General features: G+C 36.3%; 1 protein-coding gene across 8 annotated transcripts in view; it reads right to left on the minus strand.

The window, feature by feature from the left end:
• STK33 (serine/threonine kinase 33) overlaps nucleotides 1-17,711 on the minus strand; it is a 175,020-nt gene that overhangs the window by 131,205 nt on the left and 26,104 nt on the right. The window contains exon 1 of one of the 8 annotated variants that reach the window (XM_058688145.1): nucleotides 5,411-5,429. The exons of the other annotated variants lie outside the window; for them this stretch is intronic. The gene's annotated coding sequence lies outside the window, so the exon portion shown is untranslated. Of the gene's footprint in view, nucleotides 1-5,410; nucleotides 5,430-17,711 lie in introns of those variants that run through there. 8 annotated transcript variants of the gene reach the window in all.

Below are 17,711 nucleotides of genomic sequence, written 5' to 3' on the forward strand. Positions count from 1 at the left end.
AAATCACATGGAACATATTTGAGATTGGGAAACAATGCAAAATATATTTCAAAAAATTTGCTTTTAAAATGTTCATCTAAGGGGCCCCTGGGTGGCTCAGTCGGTTAAGCGTCTGACTTCGGTTCAGGTCATGATCTCGCTGGGTTTGTGAGTTTGAGCCCTGCATCGGGCTCTGTGCTAACAGCTCAGAGCCTGGAGCCTCCTTCAGGTTCTGTGTCTCCTCCTCTCTTTGCCTCTCCCATGTTCATGCTCTGTCTCTGTCTCTCAATAATAAATGTTAAAAATAATTTTTTTAAATGTTCATCTAAAACAGTGGTTCTCAACCAGAGGTGATTTTTGCCCGCTGGGGGACATTTGGCAATGCCTGGGGACATTTTTAATCGTCACAACTGGGTGAGCCCTACTGGCATCTGAGGGTAGAAGCCAAAGATGCTGCAAAACATTTACAATGCACAGGACAACCCCACAACAAAAGTCATCCAGTCCAAAATGTCAATAGTTCCAGGGCTGGGAAACCCTGATATAAAATAATACCAAGCACACAATCAAATGAAATCAAATTTCTGAATGAATGAATGAACCTTAATAAACAAAATGATTTAGTTTTCACTTTTTATAGCTTCTTATTACCTCCCTCAATTTGATGCTGCCTAATACAGACTCTATGCCTAGCCTCAAGATCTTTATCTAGTCATTCATGATTTCCCCCTAGTGTCAAATATGACTAAATGAAAGTCACATGTTTACCAAGGATCTTGACCTATGCCATGATTCCAAGGAATCCAAAAGAGAGACACTACATTGACGATTTAACTGTTACTCAATTTAGCAGATGAATACATTTTCAAATGCCTTTGGTGATTAACAGCTCAAAAATACATAGTTTTTAACTATGGGAATTGAAACACTATTATTTTACTTGGCCACATTTGTTGATAAACCAAAGTAGTTAAAATTAACAAGTCAGGGGGCACCTGGGTGGCTCAGTTGGTTAAGCGTCTGACTTCGGCTTAGGTCATGATCTCACAGTTTGTGAGTTCAAGACCCGCGTGGTGCTCTGTGCTGATAGCTCGGAGCCTAGAGCCTGCTTCAGATTCTGTGTCTCCCTCTCTCTCTCTCTCTGCCCCTCCCCCACTCACGCTCTTTCTGTCAAAAATAAACATTAAAAAAACATTAAAATTCACAAGTCAGGATTAAATAACTAAAACAAATAGTCTTTAGAAAATACTCATCATGTGAACGATGTAACTAGAAAAGCTTAAAAGGCTCATGTCACATGACCTTCCTAAACAGTCATTCACAATTTCCAAGTCAAAACAATCATAAAGAAATTTTCTTAATTATAGAGCCCCCTAGGGGCACCTGGTGTCTCAGTCAGTTAAGTGTCCGTCCATCCGACTTCAGCCAACTTTGGCTCAGGTCGTGATCTCACAGTTGGTGCCTTTGAGGCCCCGCGTCGGGCTCTGTGCTGACCGTTCAGAGCCTGGAGCCTGCTTTGGATTCTGTGTCTCCCTCTTTCCCTTCCCCTCCCCAGCTCATACTCTGTTTCTATCTCTCTCAAAAATTAAATAAAAATTTTAAAAAAGAAAAAAAGAAAAATTCTAGAGTCCCCAATTTAATCTAATATGAAAACTGTCTCCAGGGAGGAAGACAGATTTTTATATTTTTTAACCCAGATTTATATGTAGTCTTTACTGTTACATAGCTAGGGACTGATTTTCATGAACGAATACCTAGGATGATGATTGTTTCTGAAGAGGAATTATGAATACATTTTATTTTTTCCTTATAACTTTTTTAAATTTTTCAAATTTTTTACAATTTTATATGAAAAGTAAATCATATATTCAAGGAAAAAGACCCTCTGATAATTCACATATATTCATTAATTTATACTGAATCATATACTATTCCAGGGTTAAATTTTAAGAACAACAGAGCTAATCATAAAGATGAAGAATTCCTAAATTATTTCTCTCTTAATTTGGGTTTTTTTTTTTAATGTTTTATTTATTTTCGAGAGACAGATGGACAGAGCATGAGCAGGGAGGGGCAGAGAGAGAGGGAGACACAGAATCCAAAGCAGGCTCCAGGCTCTGAGCTGTCAGCATAGAGCCCGATGCAGAGCTCGAATTCATGAACCGTGAGATCATGACCTGAGCTGAAGTCGGACGCTTAACTGATGGAGCCACCCAGGTGCCCCTAATTTCTCTTTTAAAAAGCTACCATTTACAAAAGGGAAAAAAATGAATATAACTGAGACTTACAAAGACATGCTTCCAGCCAAAGTAATGTTAGTTACAAATACTGTGTCAATTATAAACATTTCCACATTATTCTGCAACTATACTTTGTTTTGATTATTCTTGAAGACAAATGTTTCTATGAGAAATATATCACCATCCTGTATATTCAAATATCGCCTGAGATGATGTTATTTCAGTAGAAAAAAACTCTAAGGATTACATCAACTAAAGCCATGACATGGTCTTACAGTTATACGTTGAAGAGCAATCTAAAAGCTGTTCAAATGTTTATTCAGACAGAAATGAAGGGCACAACTTCTCAATAAAAAGTTAGAAATAGGAAGTTGTTTACCAGAGGTATAGGTCCAAATGAACCAATGAATAACGAAATTCTATATGGGACTATTCCAAACTCATTTAAAGCCACATTCACTTGGAAAACCCAAAACAATCAAAATAAATACATTACCTAGACATGCTTTCAAATCTATTTCTCCCCGCTGGGTATCAACAACCAGAGAGGGTGTTGATTTGTTCTTTTCATTCTTTTTTACGGCTAAATGAGCATGCAAACCTTCAAAAGGGAAGCAAAAATGGAAATGACAGCACCACTTATGAATCTAAAATAATCTCTGTGAATCAATGTCACTGAAATGGGCAAAAAGACCTATAAACATCCCAAACAAGTAGTATCCCTTTGTAAGAAAATCTGAATTTAGGATTACTAACATTACAAAGGATTCTTGTATATATCAGTTTCCTGATGCATCTGTTTAGAAATCATTAACTACTTTTGAAGGGAAATGTAGCAACCAACAATTAACTTATAAATTCCTTCCAAAAGTTTTATTTGGAGCCTACAATTGCAAGGGACTGTATCAGGCACAGGGAGAAAAGCAAAGACTTGTCCATCACAGGTTTTGGCCTCAAGAAGCTTACAAGTCTAGCGGGGAAGATAAGACATGCCTAGAAACAGCTTCAAAACAAAGTAAGAAGAAGTGACTCAAGAGCAGTAAAAATAAAATGTCATAAGAAGTGAGAAGAAAAAGAAGTGACTTCCAGCCAGGGTGATCAGAGAAAGACACTGAGATTAGATGGTAACATGTGAGATGGGTCTGGAAATATGCATGGGTCTTGCACCATCTTAGAAGGTGGTAAACAGATTGCAAGGAAAGAGAAACCACACAAGTGAAGGTGGACATATAAGAAAGCATCCATGCTCATCCAGAAATTCTGTTGGCTAACATGGAGCACTGCCAAAAGAGGAGTGATTAAAGATGAAAGAGGATATTGACACTAGGACCAATTTGGAAAAGTTTGACCACAAGGCTGAGAAGTCTGGACTTTATTGGGTAATTGGGGAGCTGGTAAAGATTTCTGAGCAGGAGAAAGCATCATCAAAGTTGTGCTTTAGAAATATCAATCTAGCAGTAATTGAAGTAACTGAACATCAATCAAATGCAGATGATATAGCACAGTGAGTATAATGTAAGCCTGCAGGAATTCAGGAATTCATTTATAAAAATGTAATTTATATGCATCTTTTCAGTAACACAGCTCTATAAACTGTCTTGCTCATAGACTAGTACCTAATTATATAAGCATCTAAAAAGGTCATAAGTACTATAAAATGATATCACAAAACCTCTTGCCTCTGCCTGGAAATCCTTCCACCCCCTTTCCCTTCCGGTAAACTCCTTATCCTGTAGGTCTCAGTTTAAATGTCACTTCCTCAGAAAGGCCTTTTTTAATCACTTATCCGAATTAGGTCTCGCTGGTTTTTCTCTGTTCCAAAGGAACTTGTACTTTTTTCTTCATGGCACTCATCACAATCTGTAATTACACATTTTAGTCAGTAATTGATTAACGTCTATCTCCCCCATCAGATTATGAGAGGAAGGACAGGACTATCTTCACTCATCATCATATTCTCCAGATATAAAACAGCACCACACATAGTAGGCACTTAACAAATATTTGTTCTCTGAAGAATGAATGAATGAAAAAGAGGAGAAGATATTTTAAGGTCACGACTGTAATGCCCCTTTGCTAAAATGGCAAAGATTCTTTCAGAGAGAAAAAATTAAAAGAATTCGTAAATTTCAACTTAAGGCCAAATTCCTATCTTCTAAAATTTGAGTAGAAGTCTATACTTCAGCAAAGTAAATCTTAAACCAGGTATTCAAGCCAAAACAGACACTCTTACTTCTCATACTTTTACAGAAATAATTCATAAGGCAACTTAGTGAGTCAACTGGAATAAGGAACAGAATCTAAGTACAGGGTAAGTAAGCATTGTAAGTCAGATGTCAAGAAGGTGATTATATATTTGTTGTGACTCCTTGATCCATGCTATCATGCTGGAACCTCAAAAAGAACTTCAACACTCAACATGAAAGATTTTATATTAAATTAAATCATCACTGGAGTCGACAAAACCCTCAAAGAAAGATGGCTAAGCTTCCTCACAAGTACTTCATTTCCAAACAATAAATGTGGTTTTCAATCACATGCTACTTGCACCTTTATGTTTCACGCTACAAACTTGTTATGATATTTTCTTCATATAATAATAAATGTATAGAAAATTAGCAGAGTAATGAACAGAGGTCTAGAGAAGTCCAAAGGAGTTCAACATGTGTGCTTGGGATCCTGATAAAGATGAAGCCCTTTGCAAAATTTTAATTTAGAAAAATCACCCAATTCATTAGTATATGTAAACTCCCTGACCAACTGTCAGTAAGGAACTAGAGACGTTGGCTTAACCCTGGAAATGCTGGGCTAACTTGGTACAATGGAGCACCCGCAACAGAAGGAAAAATATAATTTCCATAACCCATTAGGGAGTGTTTGTGCATGTAAATTTTGCAAATCAGGTGCACCATACAAACTTAAAATGAAAAGAAAAAAGGAGATCAGCATAGATTTGTTTGAGGAGGAAGTCATTTTTGTTATACAGAGTCATCTATGTTCCTAAAAATCACTACACTATGTAAAAATCACACAACAGAAAACACAGGACTTATGAGGGAAATGCAGTTAGGGATACAATACTCAAAAACTTTGTCAGTGACACACACACAAAAGATAGGAACCTAGGAAAAAAGGTAGCACATCTTTATACATGTTAAACGGTTAAGAAATACATATATATGGTACCTTACCTTGAAAAAGACCTGAAGTTTGCTTGCAGATGTGAGTGCTTGGAAGGCTGTAGTTTGTGAGTTAATTGCTAAGTTGGGGAAAGGTTATCTGAAATCAGAGGGAAAGATGTGACACCAGCTGCGGGTTGGTGTGGCTCATGACACTCTAACTGTGGTAGCTGGTGGATATCCCAGGTGTGAGCACATGCCATTTTTTGTATTCCTACACTGCTCAGTTCAACTAGTTGCAGTATTTTATGTTCACCTGGTGCTTCTTTTTTTTTTTTTTAAGTTTATTTATTTATTTTGAGAGAGAGAGAGAGAAAGAGAGTGAGCAAGGGAGAGGCAGAGAGACAGGGAGAGAGAGAGAATCCCAAGCAGGCTCTGCACTGTCAGTGCACAGCCCATTGCACTGCTCGAACTCACAAACCGTGAGATCATGACCTGAGCCAAAATCAAGAGTCGGACGTTTAACCAACTAAGCCACCCAGGCGCCCCTCACTTGGGATTTCTTGCTGGCAAAATTGTGCATAAGCAAATACAAAATTCATTTATGCTTAAATTGTTTCTTAATATATCAATTACACTGCAGCAAATTCAGGTTTTCAAAACAAGCGTTAATAGCAGACCTATGTGGGTATTTAGAATCAAACAGCCAATGCCAACTGGATACTGCAATCATTTCCCATTGTTCAAATACCTTGAGTTCAATGGAATCACAAGATTTTGAAAAATCACAGATTCCCTAGTAGAAAAAAGTCACAATTTCTAAATGATTTGTGTAAATTATATGGCCAAACTCAGAAATGCTGGGATCTGCTTGGCTCCATGAAAGTACAATCTTCTTCATAAAATCATTGCCTTTACAGTCATAAGTATATAGTGACATAAAATCTAAACATCACTGGTAAATACAACATTGGATCAAATCTAGTTTTTTGTTCAGGAATGCTGGATCTTCTTTTCCTAGCATCAGTATTATCATTACCATACCAGCTCACATCTTCTCTATACCACCAGCAGCCTTTATGATGATAACCCAAACCCAAAGCCAACAATCTGGCATAGCCTAATTCACAAAGCTTAGCAATAGCACTGTTTTTGTCCTTGGTACTAGTTTCTAGGTTGGTATCACAACAATGGTCATGTAGTGAACACAGTGTTTGCAAACATATCTCATTTCATCTGGTTTTAATTAGGAAACCGCAACCTCTAGGAGAAATGTCTGAATCTCTATTTATAGCATTTATCAAGCATTATATGTTCCCCAGGTTTGTAAGCATCAAGAACAGTCAGTACTGTCCTTCATGCAAAGTTGGGGCTTACTTAATTTTTGTTGAACAAACATTCGTTGAACTTAGTTGATTTGTTTTGCTATCTACCCCCAAATAATTTTATTCCCAAAATATTGAATTCCACTTTCAAAACCAATACAGTCACCAGTCAATGGAAGCTTATCTTTCTTTAATTACCATAAAATTAAAAGATGATTGCTATAATGAAGACTGGAAGAATCCAGAGGGTGCAAAATGAAAACAAATGTTTACAACATCTCCATTCTCTACCTCAGACACAATTACTTTTAATGGTTCTTGTGTAACATTCTAGAAATTTTCTATGCATTTATATGAATAAATTATGTATTATTTTTAGTAAATAAGGTAACACTGTATCTAGTCTCGTATAACTTTTTTCTGTAAATATTATAGCCTGGCCACTTTCCCATTATCAGTATATATATTTATACAGCTTCTGTTTTAATGGCTATATGATATTCCAAGGTATGTAAGCACCTTAAGTTATTTAACAAACTCACATCGGTAGTCAAGTAAATTGTTTCCAAGTTGTTTCTCTTTTAAGCAATGCTATAAACAATATCCTTTCACATATATCCTTGTACTCTAAGAAAAATATATTTGCAGAATATATTCTTAGAAGTAGCATTGCTGAGATAAAAGGTGTGAACATTTCTAATTTTGATAAATGCCAAATTGCCCTCAAGAAAGGATGTGAGAATGCCCATTTCACCACACCCTAACATTAAATATTTTCAAACTTATCATTGTCAATTTCATAAATGAAAAAAATGGCATCTGGCTTTAATTTCTACCTCTTCAATGATAAGAGAGACTAAGAATTTTTTCAAAAATTTTTGTTTTTCTGTAAAATGTTTGTTCATTCAAATCACCCATTTTTGTCCTGGTTGCTCATATTTTCTTGTTGACTTATCAGTGATCCCTGAATATTAACAATATCAATCCTTCTGTAAAGTATATTGCAATTATTCTTCCCTACTTGAGTCTTTGTTCACTGACTCTTATCACAGTGATTTTACCATGCAAAAGGTTTTACTTTTTATGAGATCAAATTATTCGCCTTTTCATTTATGGTCTCTGGGCTTAAAGTTATGCCTAGAAAGACTACCTCTGTCCTAAGATTATAAAACTATCTGCCCATATTTTCTTTTTAAAATAGTAATAGTAAATAACAGTAATTGTTAGCGAATGCTTACTCTGGGCTAGGCACTGTTCTGAGCACTTCACATACATTATTGCATTTAATCCTCACAACCTTAGCAGGTTGGTAGTGTCATTATCTCCATGATACAGATGAAGATTCTGTGACTACAGATGAAGTTCAAACTTATCTGAAGTTACACAGCTGGTATGTGGCAGAGCCAAGATTTCACCTCAGACCAGTAAATTCATCAACTTTAGGCTGTATCTACTCACTCTCTCTCCACTAAGAAAAATGAGTTCACATACTTACATATACCTTTGCCTCTTCTGTCTTCCCCCACCTTACATTTGTTATAAATTCTTTTTCACTATTAACTGTATACCCCTTACATTTTCTTCTGTTTTCACAAAATGCAGTTATTCAGATTTGACTTAATTCAACATTTAAGTGCATTGCCCTGCCAATCCTTTCGAAGACCATCATATGCTTCTCCATTCCTTATTTTCCTTATTTGTCAAATAAATGACTAATTTTATTCATTAGGTAGTTTTTCAGGTTCTAGGTCCTTGAATGTTTGAGAATATTGTTTAATACCTTTCTATATAAGCAATAGCTTGACTAGTATCAAGTCTTCCCACATATACCCCACCAAAGCTCTAGAAACAACACTTAATCACTACCTCCTGGCTTTGACTATCACCATGGCATTTAAGGTCAGTCTGATTTTCCACCTTTTGAGTGACTTGCTTTTTATTCCCAGATTCCCAGAAGATTCTCTTCTTAACCTTGAAGCATGCTAGCTTTCTTATCACGTGCTTATTTGGTATTATCCTGTTTCAGTTTTTCCTAGAACCACGTGCCTTCTTGATTCTACATATTATGAATTTCCTTAATTTCTAAAAGTTTTTTTTCTATCATATATTTAATTTTTTTCTGTTCATTTGTTCTGCTCTCTTTGTTAGGCACACCAATAATTCATATGTTGGATCTTCTCTACCTGTCTTTATTATATTATATAAAACTTCTAGTTGCAAGCATTTATCAAATGGTAGAAGGCTAACTTGAACTGGCTCAGATAAAAGAAATGTATTGTAAGGATACTGGAGTACCTCATCTGTCTCTAGGAAATGCATACAAAGCATCAGGGCCTCAGGGATAACTAAAACCACACACTCCAAGCCACCAACATCACACCTTTTTATCTCAACCAAGGTGGTTTCTCTCTTATCTTTTATTTTAACTGCTTCTATAGTGTTGACTGGCCCTTACTATCACAGACAGACCAACTTCCTCCTTGAGGCAGGGAATGGCTTCCAACAGCTCCAAAGCCTCACATCCCATGACCGTCACCACTGGAAAAGAATTGCCTTCTTTTCCTTAATTTCAATTTTTAAAAATCCTATGTTCCCTTCATATTATTTGAGTGAATATAGATGTATTTTCCTGGAATTTCTATTTCCTGAAATAATTCTTTTTTTCCCCCGAAATAATTCTTAATCTGAAATGCACTTCATCTGTATAATTAGGGTAAAGCAATTTAGCCAACTTTGGTTTGCTAATTTATTGCTTGTTCATTTGATTCTGCTCAACTTCTGCAAAGCTCATTTCTTCCTCTTTCTTCTCCCTCATTTCACTATAGGTTAGAAACTGAGTATAAAAAAAATACTGTTCGCTAAGCCTCAACTCTCCCTCTATTCTGAAATATGGAACTAGCTCTCTTAGAGACTTGCCAATTTTTCATACAGTCTGCTCCAACCCCTAAACCTCACAGGATAGGCATTCGAGGCCCTCCACTTTCTTTCAGTGAAATTCACTTAATTTCACTCTGTTTACAACCTAGAGAAGTTTATATCAGCTTTTAGCTTCCTTCCTAGATTTGATCCATATTTCACTCTACCTCTTAGAAATCAGTCCACAGCCTAGAACTGAAACATCTCCTAGTTTCACGGAACTTTTCTTTGTATTTTCATTATATTTGTTGAGTTTTAATTAGTTCCATGCTGGGGAATATGTTTAACTGCCTTTACTTTTCTAAATATCTCCTGAATCTTTAGAAGTCATAGTTACTATTAAAATCTATTTTGAAAAACTTACAATCCATTCACTCATCAAATATGCATGGAATGTTAACAATGTGCAAACCACTTTGAAAGGCACTGAAGTGAAGAAGGCAGAAATAGTTCCTACCTTCTTGGAACTTATAGCAAGGAAGACAGGTTTTAAACAAATAATCACAAGGATAATAGATCAATAAGTAGTAAAAGGGTGGTTGTTAAAGCAGAGATTAAATAGAGTGTCCAAGAGGTATGGATTAAATTATTTTAGCTAAAAATTTCTGTGGTGCTTCTCAGTACGGGGAGAGGCAAAAGTCTCCTTGAGACTAATTTTCTTCATTTTGTAAAGAATCCCTTAGATTTGCCTCCCTTGGTGACAGACGGCAAGATAAGTAAGTACCCTGGATGTAATAGAACATTTTTTAGCTGTAGAACCTAAAAATAACTACCCTGATTCTTGGAATGTAAAGCCCATAGGCCTTCTGAGAGTATTCCTTGGAATTCCAAGTTAGGAAAATCTGCTGGGGTAAACCTGACATGGCCATGACCAAAGTCTTCTGGCAAGAAGGGATGCAAGTGTCACTGAAAGAGTAGTTGCTAGGCAGGAGCTGTCTGAGTTGGTGACTCTTGTTCAACTCAACCCAAGTGTTCATGAAGAAAGAGTGACAAGTGCCTCTGGCCCCACCTATAACCACCATAAACACAAGATTATGCTTTGAGGAGCAATGACTGAGTGTATGAGTATCAACCAATGACACATTCTGTGGTTTGGACAGGTCATTCCAACGTAACAGATAATTTATTCCTTGGGCTATGCAGGACCAGTCTTCAACAACAAGTCTCTATCAGCAACAGCTCTATTGTACTTAGAAGATTTCCAATTCACTCTCTACCTGGTACACTCCTTCGGAATGTCCAAGTCCTTAGACAACACATAAAGTGAAGGGAGAGTCCTCAACAGAGAGATAGTGAAATTTCTGGCAATAAAAACATGTAGGAAAATGCAATTAAATTGATAATTAAGAGATCTGACTGCATTGGGATTTCTTCTAAAGACTGATACCTGAGCAGAGATCTGAAGGCCCATGAGCAGTTAGCTAGGGGAAGCAAAGAATACATTCCAAAAGGAGAATCCAGGTAGGAACGTGACAGACTTGAGGAAACCAAAGGGGACCAGAATGGCTGGACTGTGAAGAAGGGCTATGCCGCTGTCAAAGATGGTGAGAGAGGCAAGGGCCATCTCCTATAGGGCCTTGAGGTCTACATTAAAGATTTCAGGCTTTATCCTGAGGGCAATGCAAAGTAACACATAAGTCTTAAGAGTGGAATTATCTGATTTGAATTTGTAATATGACTTTAGTTGTAAGATATAGGAAATGAGTAGGAAAGGGAGTTGGGAAGCTATTTGAGGAAGAGTGAATGGGTGCAAGCAGGTTCATGGATTTGGATGATAGGGAAAGTCCCATCAAATGTGTTCTTTCTCTATGAAATAGCAATTAGGAGAGAGAGCTTACTGTGGGCATTTATGGATTAAAAACAGGGATTAGTAAATTCAATCCCAAAAGCCTCTTGGAAGAAAGTAGGCACTTTGGCCTCATAGAATTCTGCTAAAGACTTAGAAGGGAATTCTGGCACTTGTGGATCCAGTGTTAGGCTATACTGCTAGGTTAAGAATTCTATATTATTTTGTCAAAAATAAATCAAAGTTTTAACCAAGAGATTAAAAGCTATATAAAGAAATACAGCTTTTGCTTGCCCTTGTACAGCATGTGGATGTACTCTTCCTAAGTATCACCTTCAAGCAACTTCAGATGAAAAAAGCAAGAGAACTTGGGGAATACTTTTAGCAGTTGACCATAGATAGACCCTAGCTAGACCACAAAAAAGAGGGCCTTATTAAAAGCATTCTTAGCTGATGGCCCTTTCACCATTAACCAGTCACTTAGGTCAAAAAACAAAAGATAAATGCTATTCCCCAGGTCTAGTGCCACCATCAACATGGAGGAAATGATGAAAGCCCCAGATTATAGGGGAAATTCAGCAACGGGTGCCTTTGGGAGAAGAAAGCTGACATTCTGTCCTCAGCCCTTCAAAAACATATCCCAAGCAGAAAGAGATCTAGGATCAAAGCTATCTTTAAAGAACCAAAAGATCTCAGAAGCACTGCTGCCTGCAGGTGTAAAAATAAAGTGACAAAAGTATACTGACAGACCAAATTAGTGATCCCTAAACTTCCTTTTAGGCTGGCCCACTACTCTTCCTATTAAGACTCTAGAAAGTCCTTGAGAGGGCACCTCCAGTAGTGTCATTTATGAAAAACCAAGCCAACAGAGAGAACACCTAGTAAGATAATTAGTGGATTTTAGGAGAGGAAAAAAAAAACAACAAAGTAGTGAGAAGTACAAGGGATAGATTCACCACCACCTAATCACTGCTATGTGGAGAATATAGGTCTTTACTGTGAATATAGGCAGAGGTGAAGAAGCTTCACATTTTTAACAAAAATATACCCACTCCCGCCTCCCTGGAAGCTATAACCCTCGACTTTTGCTATAATTGGGGTTTACCCGTGGGGTTAATTTCCCATTGGATGTAAGCCTATGACTGTCCCTACCCTGCAGGAAGCATAAAACTGAGGCAGAAAAGAAATATCTTCTGCATCAGGAAGCACAACTTCATAGCTGGAATCACAAAGCCCTGGGTTCAAATCTCAGCCCAGCCATTTACAAGCTGTATGACCTCAGGCAAGTTACTGAAACTCTCTGGGCCTCAGTCATCTTCTCTATAAAAGGGGATTAGAATCTGCCTTATAAGATAAGAAGAAAATAAGATAATATATACAAAGTATCTTCCCACAGTACCTGACATGTATTAAGTACTCAGCAAGGGAAAGGTACTGTTAGGAATCACCAACTCTTTCTTACCTTCAGCTCAGTGGTTCTCTGCTACCTCTGAAGAATCTAGGGTCTTAGATGTAACTTGTATGCTTGGAAGCCCAATATCCTGTCTGCTTCTGCCTATCTCTCTCTATGTACAGGCCTCTCTTCCCTCTCTCTTCCAACAATCCCCTGGATTTAACTTCTTCCCCTTCCAGACCTACAAACTCTGCTGACCTACCTTCCTGTGTAAATCCCCTCCTTGGCCTGGCCTCTTCTGCATGTTGCCATTCATTTCCAGTGTGACAAATCTGAAGTCAAGTCAGATTGTTTCCATTAGTTTCAAGGCTGCCTAAAAGTCTATTTAACCTGCAGTAGCCAAAACCATTTCTTACATATAACTAACATTGCTGGTTAAATTACTCTGTACTTGGGACCATGACAGAGTCTCCAAATAACTATTTGGGACCTGCCAAAATATGGCATTCCTATTTTACAACCACAGAAGTTGCCTCAAAATGTTGCTTCCAAATGAAGACTCTTGGTTTCTGCATCATAATTCAATACCTTGTTATTTCTAAAACTTGAAAGCTGAGAAATAAAAGTCTCTAGGCTACTTTAAAAAATTCTTAGACCCATATTGCATTAAAATCACCAGAGAGTATCTATTAGTGAACAATTTCAATAATTTCACTATTTCATTACTCTCAGGGTAAATTCTACATCCTTGAAAGAATTAAATGGGATTTGAAGTACCAGCAACCCCAAATTGGTCAAATATTTAATATGTGGTTAGTTTAGAGGCAATAAAGAAAGGTCAAGGTCATTAGCCTTTTCTCTGCCAGTTATCATCTCCTAGGATATCTTTATTAAATTCTGCAAATACAGTATTGAGCCAATATTGGGTCTTATAATGGTCATATATGCCTTTATTACTATAAAGATGACTCTTTCATTATGTTTCTAATTCAAAATGTATCCTGCTACCCAAGTTTCTTTCAGAGCACACTTCTTTAACTTAGTATACTTGAAATTTTGCACTTCCAAGAACAGGAAGCAGACAATATTGACATTGCCAAATGACAGACTGACCTCTAGTGGAAATTAAAGAAATTACCAAACAAGCTTTTTGGAGATGTCTTTAATACAAAGTCGGAGTTGTCAAACTTATGATACTGTTAATGATGTTTAAAGTGCTGTTAATAAAAAGTTACTTGGCATTTCTTAATCAATTTGAGCTAAACATGAAAGAATGGGATTAAGAGCAGAGAATTTATTTCATAGCTCACTTCTGTCACTTTCTAGCTGACAATGTTTGTCTCAGTTTCCATCTGTAAAATGGAAAAAAAAATAATATTACCCTACCTCACAGAATTGACGTGAGGGTCAAATGAGTCAATATATGGAAAGTATCTACAACACTGTGTGGTACACAGCTCAGTGACATAAAATTATTCATTATTGTGATTTATAGCTGTTACAAGGTGGTTGGAGTCATAGCATAATTTCAGAGGATATGAAGAAAACCAAGAGTTCTGACAGGTACACATTTCTTAAGGGATTAGGCTCTAACAAACCAATATAAGACCAATCCAGTTAGTCCTCCATTTCCAGAAATACATGAGTTATGCCTGTGTATAATATAACAGCGGGGGGCGGGGGGAAGGCAGGGATCAGAAGGAAGGGAACTATACCTGATTATCATTTTGTGGGAAATACTGGAAAGCCTTTTTATAGTCCCAATATGAACATAATGAAGAACAGCACATACTATCTTTTAAAACAACAGCCAAATCCACCTGGATCTTTCAGGCTTTGAACTCCTTTTTACTCAATGTCTGTAGCAAATACAATTAGCACCTTGCTGCACACTAAATCATCATCAGCCTCAGATTCTCTGAATCACATATGTAGCACTTTTCTACAACTGACTTACTCTTTTATTAGGCTTATATTACAGAATTCTAAACTTCAGAAAACAATATTCCACTGCTTCCAGAGTAATATATCTAATTAATAACTAAAAGATGCCTCCATACAAAGTTAATAAAATAATTTCCACCTCTTGCTCCAAGGAAAGCCCAAATCAGCAATTATTTTCAGCTGACAGAAATGCCCATAAAACTGAAAAATGATCTATAATTCCAAGGTACTTCTTTACTGCAAATAATTGCCATCCAGAGCAAAATGGCTTGTTTTCTCATAAAACAATATGATCACTCTAATAAAATGAATATAGTTCTTAGTTCTTTCCATCACTGTCCTGAGGTGCCCTAATTCATTTCAGTTAATTCAAATATTTTATTCTGTGAACATTCCAGACTGAAATTAAAAGTTGCAATTCAGTTATTCAACACAAACATGAGCCCATTAAAATGACATAAAAGTTCCTCTAAGATCTTATTCATAACATCTACATGTATTTACTACAAGAGACTAAAAGGACCAATTTATGTAACTGGAATCATAAATTGTGGATAATGTTTTATATACATAAAACCACAACTCAAAAATAATTGCAAAAATGAATACTGCAATATGGTTAGGTAAATGATTTCTAGAAAAAATCATTTAAAGTAACCAAGAAATGTAACACTATTAAGCATATATTTTAAGATAACAGCAAAATATAGCCTGTTTGAAGTTTCTGGGAAACTCAAGCTTATTTATAAATATAAAAGCAAGAATGCTTCTTCATTACAGTACTGATATTTCATTAAGTAGAGTGCCATAAAAACTGTGTCCCTGAATATTTCCCTAATACCTGCCTAGAAAATATAATACAGCAAAAGGAAGATCAATTCTGATACTACAGAGGAAATAGCTCAATTCTCTTACACATCCTTTGTTGACAGATTTAATCAATGATGTGCTATGTTACTTTCTTGTTTTTCTAGTACTAAATCAACTCTTATATTTTTAAGATTGAAACAATAACAATTTAGTATACAAGGCAACAAATATACCCAGGCAAAGACCTAAAGAAAAGTATTTATTAGTATATATAATAATGATATATGACAGTATATATATTACAGCACCTTTTTAGAAATTAAAAGATATGGAAGCTTAAGTAGAATGAAGCCCAATCCTCCTAAGGAGTATTTTCTAGAGAAGACCCACAAAATGACTTCTAAGAAACATCAGAAGGTATGGATTTTACCAAGATCTATTCTGTAATTCTCAACTTCGCTGCACATTTTATAGAAATTGGCAAACTGATTCCAGAGTATATTTATAAAGGCAGAGGTCCCAGAAAAGATAAAACAATCTTAAAAAAGAAAAAGTTGGAGGACTCACACTACCTGGTTTCAAGACTCAATATAAAGGCACAGTAATCGAGACACTGTGGTATTGGGGCATGGAAGAAATCAATGGAATAGAGCTGAGGTCAACTGATTTTCAACAAAGGTGGCAAAGTAATTCAATGAATTATAAAAGTCTTTTCAACAGATACTGTGGAAACAACTGCCCTAAACTTAAAAGCAAGTCTCAAAAGGCTTCAAATGACTTCAAGCAACTTAACTGCATGCCAGAACAAAATCCAGCACTATGTAAAGAAGTCAACTTAATCTATCAACCAACAACATGGAAGTCACAATGTCTGACATCCAGTTAAAAGCTGGCAGGCTTATGGCCCCCAAATGACAGAGGTGATAGATCTAGCAGTCAAAAATGTTAAAACAACTATTATAAATATGCCCTACATGTTTAAAAGGATAGAGAAATACATGAACATGATTAAGAGATAAATGGAAGATTTTTTTAATGATCCCAATGGAATCTCCACAGATGAAAAATATAATACATGAAATAAAAAATAGAGTAGGCAGGATTAACAGCGTATTAGACACTTCCAAAGGAAAGATCAGTTAGTATGAAGGCATAGCAACAGGAACTATCCAAAATGAAGCACAGAGAGAAAATAAAAAGGCTAAATAGGAATAAACAGGGCTTCAGTGACCTGTAGGACAATATCAAGCATCCAGTATACATATAAATGGTATCAAAAGGAGAGCAGAAAAAATAAAGAAATAATGGCTGGAAATTTTATAACTATGATGACAACTACAAATCCACAGATCCAAGAATTTCAACAAACTCCAAACTGGCATGCCAGGTTTTTCAAAACAATATAGATAAAAAGGAAACACTGATAAGTTAACCTCATCAAAAGTAAAAATTTATGCTTGGTGAAAGACTTTGGTAAGGGTCTAACAAAGGCAACATATAGACCTGGAGAAAATATTTGCAAATCATACATCTGACAAATGACTTGTATCTAGAATATGCAAAGAACTCTCAAAATCCAACATTCAAAAATACAATTAGAAAATGGGCAAAACACATGAACAGACATTTCACTAAAGAAGCTACACAAATGACAAATAAGCACATAAAAAGATGATCAATATCACTGGCCATTAGGGACATGTGAACTAAAATCACAATGATATATCACCATCAGACTGGCTAAAATAAAAAATAATGACACTACCAAATGATGTGAGGAAGCGAAAAGTTAGATCACTCATTGGGGTGCCTGGCTGACTCAGTCCAAAGAGATGAAGACTCTTGATCTCAGGGTTGTAAGTTCAAGCCCCACATTGGGTGTAGAAATTACTTAAATAAATAAATAAAATTTGAAAAACAGAAAGAAAAATTAGATCACTCATACAGTGTTGGTGGAAATGTAAAATGATACAGTCACTCTGATAAATAGCTTGACAGTTTCTTTTAAAACTAAAAGATAGGGGCACCTGGTGGCTTAGTCAGTTAAGCATCTGACTTCGGCTCAGGTCATGATCTCATGGTTCACGAGTTCAAGGCCCGCATTAGGCCCTGTGCTGACAGCTCAGAACCTGGAGCCTGCTTCAGATTCTGTGTCATGCTTGCTCTCTGCCCCTCCCTCATTCTCACTCTCTCAAAAAT

This window comes from Neofelis nebulosa, chromosome 10 (assembly GCF_028018385.1).
Source record: "Neofelis nebulosa isolate mNeoNeb1 chromosome 10, mNeoNeb1.pri, whole genome shotgun sequence".
NCBI classification, from domain to species: Eukaryota; Metazoa; Chordata; class Mammalia; order Carnivora; family Felidae; genus Neofelis; species Neofelis nebulosa.